Below are 14866 nucleotides of genomic sequence, written 5' to 3'. Positions count from 1 at the left end.
TGTATGGCAGACGAATGTGGGCGACGTCGAAGTCGATGAGCTCGGTGTGGTAGTTGTTGCGCCCACCGAAGGTGACAGGGAGGCGGACCTGCCCGATTGGGGTGGTGGAACCATCGGTCACTCCTGAGAAGGGCTTGGTCGGTTGCAGCTGATCATAGGGTACTTGAAGGCGATTGAACGTGTCGACGGACAGGATGTTAAGCCCCGCACCGCCATCGATGAGGGTCTTGGTGACTTGGACGTTGCTGATGACAGGCGAGCAGAGCATTGGGAGAGCACTGGCGGCTGCGGCACACTTGAGCTGGTCCGCCGAGCTGAAAGTGATGGCGTACTTGGACCACTAAGCGGGCATGTGGCCTCGAGCTCGGGAAGAGCCACGTTCACCTCGCGAGCAAACTGCTTGAAGATACGCTGAGACGCTGGGGCCTGAGCTCCGCCCAAGATGCAGGCGATAGCGCGCGGTTCCTGGAAGCCCCCAGCTCCTTCGTCCTGATGGTGGTCGTCGTTCCTTCTGGGTGGTGGCGACAGCGGAGGAAGACCAGTGTTGCCCTGAGGGCGGTCCTCGTGAGGCTGATCCTGCCAGCGGTCCTCGCGAGGCCGGTCGCGCCACTCCTGGCGTGGGCCGCGATCGTCCCAGCGACCTCCGCCTCGTCCTCCTCCTCGGCCGTAGCCCCGGTCGTTGCGCTCGGGGCGTCGACCGAAGCGTCCATCTCGAATGGCCCTGAGCTCCTGACAGTCATTGGTGTTGTGGCTGTGTACGTTGTGGAAGGCTTGGACGACTCGGGATGGTCCCGGCCGCGCTTCGTATTAGGCTCCGCCATGAGTACGGCCACTCCTTTGCGCTTCACGTCTTTGGCCTTGGCTTTCTTCTCCTCTGGGTCGGTAGCAGGGAGCTCGAGGAGGGAAAGGCGCCCTTCCTCAGCTCTTGTGCACTTGGTCGCCAAGTTGAATAGCTCCAGAGCCGTGCATAGATCCTCGTGGATGGCGAGCTCCTCCTTCATCCTGACGTCGCAGACACCATCGGAAAACGCCGAAATGATGGCCTCGTCCGTCACCTTGGGGATCTTGAGACGAACGCTGTTGAAGCGCTGGATGTACTTCTGCAAGGTCTCTCCTGGCTGCTGCTTGATACGGCGCAGGTCACCGCGGCCGGAGGACGGTCACGAGTTCCCTGGAAGTTAGTGACGAAGCGGTCGCGCATCTCATCCCAGGAGGAGATCGAGACCGGGGGCAGGTTCAGGAGCCATGAGTGGGCGCCGTCCTTCAGAGCCATGGGGAACCAGTTCGCCATGACCTTTTCGTCGCCATTGGCCGCCTAGATGCTCATCTCATAGAGCTGCAAGAACTCCGCAGGGTCGGGGGTGCCGTCGTAGCAAGGAGGCAGATCTGGCTTGATCTTACCCGGCCAAACGACGCCACGCAGCTCAGGAGTGAAGGCGCGACAGCCGGCCGTGGCCACCGGGGCCCGTCGTGGAGGCGGAGCTTGATCTTGGTGTCCTCGCGCCGCCACAGCAACTGGCGCGTGGCCCTGCCGCGGCAAGCGATCCTGACGTGGCGGTGCTTGGAGCGGTGGAGCGTTTTCTTGCGGTCGGGGAACTTCTTGGCAGCTTCCTTCTTCCCGCGCGGGAGCCCGGCGTGGCGGGTCGTGCCGAGGGGCCGCGCATCTTGGCGCCAGAGCGCCGTCTTGGTGCAGAGGTGGCAGAGGTGCTCCGTGAGCTACGTCGCCGCAGCTGGCGGAGGGCGAGGCAGCGAGAGGGATGGTGCGGGGGAGCCCCCAGCGGCGCTGACGAGCTCAGCGATGCAGTCCAACCAGTCCTCGTAGAGGTCGTAGACCGGGCGGTAGCGCAGGAGCTCGCATGCCATGAGCAGCGCGGCCTGCGCGTCCGTGGGAGCGCGACGAGCGTGAGACGACGAGCCGGCTGCGGTCGGCGACGGAGTGGCGGTGCGACCATCCCGCCGCACGGAGGGGTGCAGAGAGGACGCTTGCTGCTCGTTTCCCGCCAGACCAGTGGCGGCGTTGGCCGCGGGTGATGGAGAACGACGGGGAGGCCCGCCGGCAGGGGCTGTCAGAGTGACACGGGTGGCGAGAGCAGCCCGGCGCTCAGTGCGGGCCCGACGAGCGTCGGCCATGAACTTGGTGGAGTGGCGAAACGCGGATCGACGAGAGGAAAGCTTCAGCGCACCCCTACCTGGCGTGCCAAATGTCGGATTTCGGGTTCCGGCAAAACCCTTGAGGTTCGAACACTGGGGTGCGCACGAAGATCTCTCCCCCTCTAGATCACACGCATCATGATCTCACGGCCTAGCTCGACGAACCCAAAGAACAAGGGGACACAAGATTTATACTGGTTCGGGCCACCGATGTGGTGTAATACCCTACTCCAGTGTGGTGTGGTGGATTGCCTCTTGGGCTATGGATGAACAGTACAAGGGAAGAACAGCCTTGCGAGGAGAGGTGTTCTTGTGCTTGGTGAACTTGTGTGAGGCTATGGATGGAATGGCTCCGATCCAAGATGATCTGCCTCCTACGGTGGTGGCTAGTCCTATTTATAGAGGCACTGGTCCTCTTCCAAATATTGAGCGGGAAGGGATCCCACAACGGCCAATTTGAAGGGAGACAACTAGTACAAGCTATCCTGACTAAAGGTGGTCTTCGCCTGCCAAAGGCTCTGGCGGTGACGCCGTCTTGGGCTCCACGGTGACCTCCGTCCCGCCGTCCTGCTGGTCTTGGTCTTGTTGCACCGATATGGAAACCTTTTCATGATGCCTCGGGACTCCTCGCCTGTGCTTGCCTCTTTAGCATCAAAGAGGAAACGAGGACACTGCGCTCGCTGGCGCCCGCCTGGTCTTGGTCGTCATGGCTTACGTCATAGGAACCTCGCGAGGTTCCCCTTGCCTTGATCTCTCCGCCCCTCGCGAGCAAGCCTGGTGAGGCTACCCCCGAGGAGGTCTTGCGTCGTCCACCTCGCGAGGCTTGGCCCCTCACGAGGGTCTTGAGTGTTTGCTGGTGAAGATGGGCCGTACGGGGCCGCTGGTGGAGCCACGCTGTGGGCCGCAGGCAGGCAAGTCTGGGTACCCCCGTTCCCAGAACGCCGACAGTGTCCCCTGTCTCCTGTTACCATCGACCTTAGACGCACAGTTCGGGACCCCCTACCCGAGATCCGCCGGTTTTGACACCGACAGATGGCATGTAGTTCTTATCTCTTCTTGATCTTGACCCACAGCGACCGTGAGGTGCACAGTGGGTGCATGACGCATCTTGTCACAACACCGACAAGTATAGAGTACAAAATGATCTACCTCAAGATCATATGTTTGTGTTCTAAACCCTGAGGCTGGTAATCGTGCCTCTACAGACTAAACCCCTTGGCTTATATATGCCCCGGGCGTACCTAGGTTACACATATGGCCGGTTGCTAATATGACAACTATAGAGCAATCCTTGAAGTACAAACAAAGTCTTCGGAGGTTTCCATCTTGATCACGCTGGGGTTCACAGCTCTGGTAGTCCTTCCTTTTAGTGATCTGTGGGCCATAAGCCCGGCCCATGGTTTGCAGGCCGTACAGGTAAGTACCCCTAGTCCAGGACACTGTCATCCAATGCACAATCTAAGATCATATTTGGCCCCAACACAAATACATGGTTGTAAGCATTAAGACCTCATACCCGTACCTCTTTTTATTATAAGTGTTTAAACACAATTAGATTGATTGATACGGTCAAAAGCTAGAATTATTTATTTGAGAGAAGCTTGCCAGAGACCATTTCTTCAAGGGAACCTTCCTCTCGTGGGAAATAGGTGTGGGGTACTTTCTGTTTCATTACCAGATCACACAAAAAGGAAGTATCATCCATCCAGCTGGTATCCACGCCGTGTTAATGTCGGTTCAAAGATGTGGCTGGACGAGACAATGGGACGCCTTCCTACCGCATTCAAGCGGGTTGACATCTGTTAGCCTGCTCGACATTCACGTCGGCATGCCAAATGAGAAGCCAACTCCAGTCGAACACATTCAAGCCGCTACCCCGCCTGCCTGTGCGGCCGCTAGTATTTAAAGATCGTTGACCATGAGACAGACCCTACCACCACCGAGCCACATTCCCTCCTTCCGAGCTGTCGACGCACCATTCATTCCCTTCCTCCTTCTTCGATTGTCATGAGCAATGGTCAAGATCCATCGTGGGTGGTCGAAGAGCCTGGCGCCACCACAAAATTGCGCCCGAGGTGCACAATTGCGAAGCCCAGCATGTGGCCCGTGTACGATAGGACAAACTCCTAGCTCTTCGGAGGAGAGTTTGGAGGACGAGTACGTGACAATGGAGGAGGTGAAGCAGGACGGTCGGTGGCTAGGTTCATACTGCAGCGGGTAGAGACACACTACAAATGTATTGGAGCAGGAGCCGCCAGTGTCCATGTTCTGGATGCTGCAGGAGGAGTAGCGGTGCAACCTGCAACTCCTCTTGGAGCACCGACCAGCAAAGGGACAAATTGAGGGAGAGCAGGGGTCCGATTAGACTGCCCTAGCCATGGCCGCGGCAGATCCAGGCATCTTGGATGAGCAGGCGATGGAGGACACACCCAATGCCAATATCGGAAACTCTGTGTCATTCATGCAAGGCCGCAGTGACAACAAGGCCTATCCGCCCAACTCAATCGAAACCTCACCACCACCGGCTTGATCATCGACCTCACCTCCACTAGCGACGTCCAAGGCCAGACAAACTCCAACGAAGAGTAGAACATGGCACACATGCCCATGTCTATGAAAGAGTAAACCGGGTCATATCCTTTTGCTATGTAAAAAAGTGAACTATTACTGAAAACTAGTGTCCGCTTTTTGGGAGGAGATTTGACGAAGGTTTGGTAGGGTTTGGGAGGACGAAGTGATACGTCTCCAACGTATCTATAATTTATGAAGTATTCATGCTATTATATTATCCATCTTGGATGTTTAATGGGCTTTACTATGCACTTTTATATTATTTTTCGGAATAACTTATTAACCCAGAGCCCAGTGCCAGTTTCTGTTTTTCTCCTTGTTTCACTGTTTCGCAGAAAAGGAATTTCAAACGGAGTCCAAATGGAATGAAATCTTCGGGAGAGTTATTTTTGGAACGAAAGCAATCCAGAAGACTTGGAGTGTACGTAAGGGAAGCAACAAGGAAGGCACGAGGCAGGGGGCGCGCCCACCCCCCTGGGCGCGCCCTCCACACTCGTGGGCCCCCCGTGGCTCCCCTGACCGACTTCTTTCGCCTATATATGTCCATATACCCTAAAACCATCGGGGAACGGAATAGATCGGGAGTTCCGCCGCCGCAAGCCTCTGTAGCCACCAAAAACAAATCGGGACCCTGTTCCGGCACCCTGCCGGAGGGGGGATCCTTTACCGGTGGCCATCTTCATCATCCTGGCGCTCTCCATGATGAGGAGGGAGTAGTTCACCCTCGGGGCTGAGGGTATGTACCAGTAGCTATGTGTTTGATCTTTCTCTCTCTCTCTCTCGTGTTCTTGAGGTGGTACGATCTTGATGTATAGCTATTACAGTTGGATCTTATGATGTTTCTCCCCCTCTACTCTCTTGTAATGGATTGAGTTTTCCCTTTGAAGTTATCTTATTGGATTGAGTCTTTAAGGATTTGAGAACACTTGATGTATGTCTTGCATGTGCTTATCTGTGGTGACAATGGGATATTCACGTGATCTACTTGATGTATGTTTTGGTGATCAACTTGCGGGTTCAGTGACCTTGTGAACTTATGCATAGGGGTTGGCACACGTTTTCGTCTTGACTCTCTGTAGAAACTTTGGGGCACTCTTTGAAGTTCTTTGTATTGGTTGAATAGATGAATCTGAGATTGTTTGATGGATATCATATAATCATACCCACGGATACTTGAGGTGACATTGGAGTATCTAGGTGACATTAGGGTTTTGGTTGATTTGTGTCTTAAGGTGTTATTCTAGTACGAACTCTATGATAGATCGAACGGAAAGAATAGCTTCGTGTTATTTTACTACGGACTCTTGAATAGATCGATCAGAAAGGATAACTTTTGAGGTGGTCTCGTACCCTACAATAAATCTCTTCATTTGTTCTCCGCTATTAGTGACTTTGGAGTGACTCTTTGTTGCATGTTGAGGGATAGTTATATGATCTAGTTATGTTATTATTGTCGAGAGAACTTGCACTAGTGAAAGTATGAACCCTAGGCCTTGTTTCAACGCATTGCAATACCGTTTGTGCTCACTTTTATCATTAGTTACCTTGCTGTTTTTATATTTTCAGATTACAAAAACCTATATCTACCATCCATATTGCACTTGTATCACCATCTCTTCGCCAAACTAGTGCACCTATACAATTTACCATTGTATTGGGTGTGTTGGGGACACAAGAGACTCTTTGTTATTTGGTTGCAGGGTTGTTTGAGAGAGACCATCTTCAACCTACGCCTCCCACGGATTGATAAACCTTAGGTCATCCACTTGAGGGAAATTTGCTACTGTCCTATAAACCTCTGCACTTGGAGGCCCAACAACGTCTACAAGAAGAAGGTTGCGTAGTAGACATCAAGCTCTTTTCTGGCGCCGTTGCCGGAGAGGCTAGGTAAGCGGCACTCACACCCCGTCAACTAAGCTCTTTTCTGGCGCCGTTGCCGGGGAGGTGAGTGCTTGAAGGTATATTTTTAGATCTTGCAATTGAATCTTTTTGTTTCTTGTTTTATCACTTGTTTAGTTTATAAAAGAAAATTACAAAAAAATGGAATTAAGGGTGCCTCATATGCTTCATCTTTTTAATGTCTTTCGTGAAAATGATGGGAAGGAAAATTGTGCTCAAGTGCTAGAAGAAGAATTACATAGAATGCTTGGCATAAAATATTGAATGATGAGCATGATTGCAATGTTGTTAGTTTGAATTCTTTGAATACCCATGATGCTAATGATATGCAAAGCCACAAGCTTGGGGAAGCTATGTTTGATGAAGATGATATTTTTTGTCCCCCAAACTTTGATGAAAGCATGCCTCCTATCTATAATGATTATTGTGATGACACGTATGCTATAAAGAATAATGATAACCATGAAACTTGTCATCTTGATCTTAATTTTCAATCACATGATAGTTGTTTTGTTGAGTTTTCTCCCACTACTATTCCGAATGACAAGAAGTTTGCTTATGTGGAGAGTAGTAAAATTTCTATGCAAGTAGATCATGAAAAGCATACTTTATGTGATGGTTATATTGTTTAATTCATTCATGACGCTACTGAAAATTATTATGAGGGAGGAATATATGCTTGTAGGAGTTGCAATAATATCAAGTTTCCTCTCTATGTGCTTAAAGTTTTAAAGTTATGCTTGTTTTGCCTCCCCATGCTAGTTGATTATTGTTCCCATAAGTTGTTTGCTCACAAAATCCCTATGCATAGGAATTGGGTTTGACTTAAATGTGCTAGTAATATTCTTCATGATGCTCTCTTTATGTTTCAATTCTTATCTTTTAGGTGAGCATCATTGAAATCATCATGCCTAGCTAGGGGCGTTAAACGTTAGCGCTTGTTGGGAGACAACCAAATATTTACCCCTACTGTTTTTGTGTGTTCACATGATTAAGATACTGTAGTAATCATGTTTTATAGCTTTTGTTTCAATAAAGTTCCAAGTAGAACCTTTGGGAAGACTTGGGTGGAAGTTAATGTGATCTTGCTGTAGAAAACAGAAACTTTGCGCTCACGAGTTTAGCTGTCTTTTTTACAGAAGAGTGCTTTTCAGTTGATTCTTTTTGAAGAAGATTAATAGACAAATTCATCAGGTCCACCAATTTATTTCAGAATTTTTGGAGTTCCAGAAGTTTGCGTTAGTTACAGATTACTTCAGACTGTTCTGTTTTTGACAGATTCTGTTTTTCGTGTGTTGTTTGCTTATTTTGATGAACCTATGGCTAGTAAAATAGTTTATAAACCATAGAGAAGTTGGAATACAGTAGCTTTAACACCAATACAAATAAATAATGAGTTCATTACAGTACCTTGAAGTGGTGTTTTGTTTTCTTTCGCTAACGGAGCTCACGAGATTTTCTGTTAAGTTTTGTGTTGTGAAGTTTTCATGTTTTGGGTAAAGATTCGATGGACTATGGAATAAGGAGTGGCAAGAGCCTAAGCTTGGGGATGCCCAAGGCACCCCAAGGTAATATTCAAGGATAACCAAGAGCCTATGCTTGGGGATGCCCCGGATGGCATCCCCTCTTTCGTCTTCGTTCATCGGTAACTTTACTTGGAGCTATATTTTTATTCACCACATGATATGTGTTTTGCTTGGAGCGTCATTTTCTTTTATTTTATTTTGCTTGCTGTTTGAATAAAATACCAATATCTGAAATTCTTAAATGTTAGAGAGTCTTCACATAGCTACATAATTATTTAACTACTCATTGATCTTTACTTATATCTTTTTGGAGTAGTTTGTCATTTACTCGTCTGCTTCACTTATATCCTATGAGTAAATGGTTGAATGATTTGAATATCATAAATCTGAAATTATATATGTTTCATATGCCTTTCCCATGGGGAGTAATGCCTTCACATATAAGAAGTAGAGGTGGTAAATTTTTTGAAGGTTAGCAAACATTGTATTGGTCACTTGAACAATTCATGAAAGAATATTGAAGGAAGAGAGATTTCACATATAAATATACTATCTTGGACATCTTCTATGATTGTGAGCCCCATTAATTATTTTCAAACCTGAGCAAATTAGTTGAAGTTGGACAAGGAAGACAACATAATGAGTTATGCTTGGGTATATTTGTATAGAAGTTATATTGTTATGGATCCTCTAACATGTGGTGCTTGCTATTTAGAATCCTTTGCTAGCCAAAATATCTGTACTAAGCGGGAATACTGCTTGTGCATCCAAATTCCTTGAACCAAGTTTCTTCCATGAGTGTCCACCATATCTACCTATATGCGGTATTTACCTGCCGTTCCAAGTAAATTTGCATGTGCCAAACTCTAAACCTTCAAATAATAATCTGTTTTGTATGCCCGAATCGCTCATGTAGCGACTAGGGGATGTCAGTATCTTCCATGCTAGGTGGGTTATTCTCACGATGAGTGGACTCCGCTCATCATTCACGAGAAAATGGCTGGTAACTGGGATGCCCAGTCGTATGATCAAAAGATCAAAAACAAATTCGCAAATAATTTAAACAAAACTCCCCCAGGAATGTTGATAGTTGGACGACACCCGTTGTTTCGGACAAGCCGTGGAGTGTGAATGTTGGTGGAGGGGGAGTAAAAACTTTACCTTTCTGCGTGGGAACCGCCTATAATGTATGTAGTATGGAAGATATTGGGAACTCTGGTCGTTATGTTGACAATGAAAGCATACCTCTCAAAATTATTTTCATCTCTGTTTTTGCTTCGAGCTTTGGCACCTCTGCAAATCCCTGCTTCCCTCTGCGAAGGGCCTATCTTTTACTTTTATGCAAGAGTCAGTAGTATTCCTTCTCATTCCAACCTACTCTTTAGTTGGCAAGCATCATGTGATGGAAAGATCTAAGCATATATGGCCATTTAAATATATTTGATCATGAATTATTATTGTTGACAATTATCTATATGATAAATAAGTTGGGAGGCGAAACATTAAGCCCCTATCTTTCTCTGTGTTCGATGGATGCTATTTGTTCTAAAAGTATGCTTTGAGTGGTAGCAATCATGGAAGACTAAATGATAGTTGAGTATGTGGGATTTGCTAAATCAAAGCTCTGACATAGACTCTTCCTGAAAATAAGATGAATTGTAATTGTTTGATGACCAATAACACGGTTTGTTAGTTTTCAAGAAAGTTTATGATCTATACTTTAACATGTGAATAGCTTGTTACTTGATCATGAAAAGTTCTATGAGTTGAGCTACTGTTATGACATATGATGATGCTAGAAAAGGTGATTGAAATTATTATTGATCAAACTTGTGCACCTGCTAGCATTCACACTTCATAAATTATTTCTTTTATCATTTACCTACTCGAGGACGAGCAGGAATTAAGCTTGGGGATGCTGATACGTCTCCAACGTATCTATAATTTATGAAGTATTCATGCTATTATATTATCCATCTTGGATGTTTAATGGGATTTACTATGCACTTTTATATTATTTTTGGGACTAATTTATTAACCCAGAGCCCAGTGCCAGTTTATGTTTTTCTCCTTGTTTCAGTGTTTCGCAGAAAAGGAATATCAAACGGAGTCCAAACGGAATGAAACCTTCGGGAGAGTTATTTTTGGAACGGAAGCAATCCAGAAGACTTGGAGTGTATGTAAGGGAAACAACGAGGAAGGCACGAGGCAGGGGGCGCGCCCACCCCCCGGGCGCGCTCCACCCTCGTGGGCTCCTCGTGGCTCCCCTGACCGACTTCTTTCGCCTATATATGTGCATATACCCTAAAACCATCGGGGAACAGAATAGATCGGGAGTTCCGCCGCCGCAAGCCTCTGTAGCCACCAAAAACAAATCGGGACCCTGTTCCGGCACCCTGCCGGAGGGGGATCCTTCACCGGTGGCCATCTTCATCATCCCGGCGCTCTCCATGACGAGGAGGGAGTAGTTCACCCTCGGGGCTGAGGATATGTACCAGTAGCTATGTGTTTGATCTCTCTCTCTCTCTCGTGTTCTTGAGGTGGTACGATCTTGATGTATCGCGAGCTTTGCTATTATAATTGGATCTTATGATGTTTCTCCCCCTCTACTCTCTTGTAATGGATTGAGTTTTCCCTTTGAAGTTATCTTATCGGATTGAGTCTTTAAGGATTTGAGAACATTTGATGTATGTCTTGCATGTGCTTATCTGTGGTGACAATGGGATATTCACGTGATCTACTTGATGTATGTTTTGGTGATCAACTTGCGGGTTCAGTGACCTTGTGAACTTATGCATAGGGGTTGGCACATGTTTTCGTCTTGACTCTCCGTAGAAACTTTGGGGCATTTTTTGAAGTTCTTTGTGTTGGTTGAATAGATGAATATGAGATTGTTTGATGGATATCATATAATCATACCCACGGATACTTGAGGTGACATTGGAGTATCTAGGTGACATTAGGGTTTTGGTCGATTTGTGTCTTAAGGTGTTATTCTAGTAAGAACTCTATGATAGATCGAACGGAAAGAATAGCTTCGTGTTATTTTACTATGGACTCTTGAATAGATCGATCAGAAAGGATAACTTTGAGGTGGTCTCGTACCCTACAATAATCTCTTCGTTTGTTCTCCGCTATTAGTGACTTTGGAGTGACTCTTTGTTGCATGTTGAGGGATAGTTATATGATCTAGTTATGTTATTATTGTTGAGAGAACTTGCACTAGTGAAAGTATGAACCCTAGGCCTTGTTTCAACGCATTGCAATACCGTTTGTGCTCACTTTTATCATTAGTTACCTTGCTGTTTTTATATTTTCAGATTACAAAAACCTATATCTACCATCCATATTGCACTTGTATCACCATCTCTTCACCGAACTAGTGCACCTATACAATTTACCATTGTATTGGGTGTGTTGGGGGCACAAGAGACTCTTTGTTATTTGGTTGCAGGGTTGTTGGAGAGAGACCATATTCAACCTACGCCTCCCACGGATTGATAAACCTTAGGTCATCCACTTGAGGGAAATTTGCTACTGTCCTACAAACCTCTGCACTTGGAGGCCCAACAACATCTACAAGAAGAAGGTTGCGTAGTAGACATCAAGAAGAAAGAGTTGGAAAAGAGACGGGGAAGATTTACCTCCTTGCACGTTATTCGCATTGATAGAACGTAGGACGAGTGAACTCCGTCAAACGTCCTAGATATTTGATCATCTCTGCACATACCTAATACAAGCATTAGTACACGCAAATGCATTGCTACTTCTTGAGCTTGCGTTGGTTTTTCCCTTGAAGAGGAAAGGGTGATGCAACAAAGTAGAGATAAGTATTTCCCTCAGTTAGAGAACCAAGGTATCAATTCAATAGGAGGTACAAGCAAGTCCCCAATCGATGCACCTGCACAAACAATCAAACACTTGCACCCAACACGAAAGGGTTGTCAATCCCTTCACGGTCAATTGCAAAGGTGCGATCTCATAGAGATAGATAAAAGATAAAATATTTTTTGGGTTTTTTGGTTTATAGATCTGAAAATAAAAGATTGCAAAATAGTAGATCGAAAAGCAAATATGATGAAAATAGACCCGGGGGCCAGAGGTTTCACTGGAGGCTTCTCTCATGAAGGCAAATAATATGCTGGGTGAACAAATTACTGTCGAGCAATTGATAGAAAAGTGCAAAGTTATGACGATATCCAAGGCAATGATTATGAAATATACGCATCACGTCCGTGTCAAGTAAACCGACTCCTGCCTGCATCTACTACTATTACTCCACACATCGACCGCTATCCAGCATGCATCTAGAGTATTAAGTTCATAAAGAATGGAGTAATGCCTTAAGTAAGATGACATGATGAAGAGGAATTAACTCAAGCAATATGATGAAAACCCCATCTTTTTTTCCTCGATGGCAACAATGCAATACGTGTCTCGCTACCCCTAATTTGTCACTCGGTGAAATCACGCAAGATTGAACCCAAAGCTAAGCACCTCTCCCATTGCAAGAAATACCAATCTAGTTGGCCAAACCAAACCGATAATTTGAAGAGAAATACAAAGATATCAAATCATGCATATAAGAATTCAGAGAAGATTCAAATAGTATTCATAGATAAGATGATCATAAATCCACAATTCATTGGATCTCGACAAACACACCGCAAAAGAAGATTACATCGGATAGAGGAGAACATGGTATTGAGAATCAAAGAGAGAGAACAAGCCATCTAGCTACTAGCTATGGACCCGTAGGTCTGTGGTAACCTACTCACGCTTCATCGAAAGGGTAATAGGGTTGATGTAGATGCCCTCCGTGATCGAATCCCCCTCCGACAGATTGCCGGAAAAGGCCCCAAGATGGGATCTCACGGGAACAGAAGGTTGCCGCAACGGAAAAGTATTTTCGTGGATCTCTCTGATGGTTCTGGAATATTTGTGAATATATAGGACGAAGAATTAGGTCAGGGGAGTCCCGAGGGGGCCACAAGGCAGGGGGCGCCCCCCTAGGGCGTGCCCTCCACCCTTGCCACTGCCTCGTGGCTCTTCTGGCTTGGACTCCAAGTCCTCTAGTGTCTTCGGGTCCAAGAAAAATCATTGTGAAGTTTTATTCCGTTTGGACTCTGTTTGATATTCCTTTTCTGCGAAACTCAAAAACAAGGAAAAACAGAAACTGGCACTGGGCTCTAGGTTAATAGGTTAGTCCCAAAAATAATATAAAATAGCATAATAATGCATATAAAACATCCAAAACAGATAATATAATAGCATGGAACAATAAAAAATTATAGATACGTTGGAGACATATCATGCATTCGTACCAAACATCGTCTCAGAAAATGAGACATTCTGTTGCTCAGCCTGTGAATTTGGTACGACAAACATTACGATTAATTGTGCTTGTACTCGACACCGTCTTGGAAAATTTACCCTTCTATAAGGTTTGGTCTTAGCAAGGTATGACTAGAGATATGAGCAACTACGTTCATACTAAGCATTGTTGATCACTTTGGACCTCTATGATTTTCCTCTCCTCTAGTGGAACGACTGCCGGTATGACCATTTGGGTCGTACCATGCATCATCTCAGCCTCTGAATTGCTTGAAAAATTAGTTTTGTTCAAGATTTTATTTTTATAACTCGAGAGGTTAGTTCCAACATATAAAATAGGCATAAGTTCCAGACTTTTGACATAAGCACGACGTCGGTGCTAAAACCGACGGATCTCGAGTAGGGGGGGGTCCAGATTTGGTGGTCTAGACTAGATGATAACAGTAAGTAGTGATAGACACAATGTTTACACAGGTTTGGGCCCTCTCGAAGAGGTAAAACCCTATGTCCTACTTGTATTGCATTGATTGTGGATGGGGTCCAAAGTACAAGATGATGTACCTCGATATCGTATGAATGAGTTCTAACCTTTCTAGGCAACCTCTACAGACGAAACCCCTTGGCTTATATAGTCACCGGGGGTATTAGGGTTACAAGTATGTCGGCTACATCTAGGGATAAACATGTCGATCTTATAAATATGCCTTGAAGTATATGACAAGTCATCAAAGGATTCCATCTTGAGTACGCTGAGGGTTATAGCCTACATGGCCCATTCTTTGGTTGTCGACGGGTCCTTGGCCCGACCCATGATTGGCAGGTCGATGTGGTGAGAACCCCCTAATCTAGGACACCTTCAGTAGCCCGTGAACTAGTCTTCAAGCCGAGGACATTAGTCCTTTTGTTGGAGCAGCTTTATCTTGTGGTCCTCGGCTTTATAGGCAAGTTCCATATTCTAAGGTGGCATCAAGATCTAAGGACCTATTGAGATCCGAAGTTCTTTATGATTTATCATCGGCTTCCCTCATGTTGCATCCATGTGTAAATCGGAGAAGTGATATATTCCAGGTAATCAATCAGTCTTTTAACAAGGCCTTTTATGCAAATAGTGTATTTTTATCAGATACGAAGACTCCTGATCGAGGACTCCAGGTCCGAGGTTTCTCACGCCGAGGTTGATTCCTTATAGGTGAAGTTTTATTCTCCAAGGGTTCTTGATGACCTTTGGCAGTTTTACGGCCCCGCATCTCGACATACCCGCTAAAGGGAGCTGTTGTGGGCCGCGAGATCTACCTTTAGCGGTATTTTAACTTTGTTTCCTTGATTCGCGTTCCCAAACAAAGCATGAGGCCTGGGAAACAGGCAAATTAATTACCAGGGATTCA

The sequence above is a fragment of the Triticum aestivum genome, chromosome 7D, assembly GCF_018294505.1.
Source record: "Triticum aestivum cultivar Chinese Spring chromosome 7D, IWGSC CS RefSeq v2.1, whole genome shotgun sequence".
NCBI lineage: Eukaryota > Viridiplantae > Streptophyta > Magnoliopsida > Poales > Poaceae > Triticum > Triticum aestivum.
The sequence above is the reverse complement of the archived record's forward strand: the minus strand, read 5'-3'. Positions refer to the sequence as shown.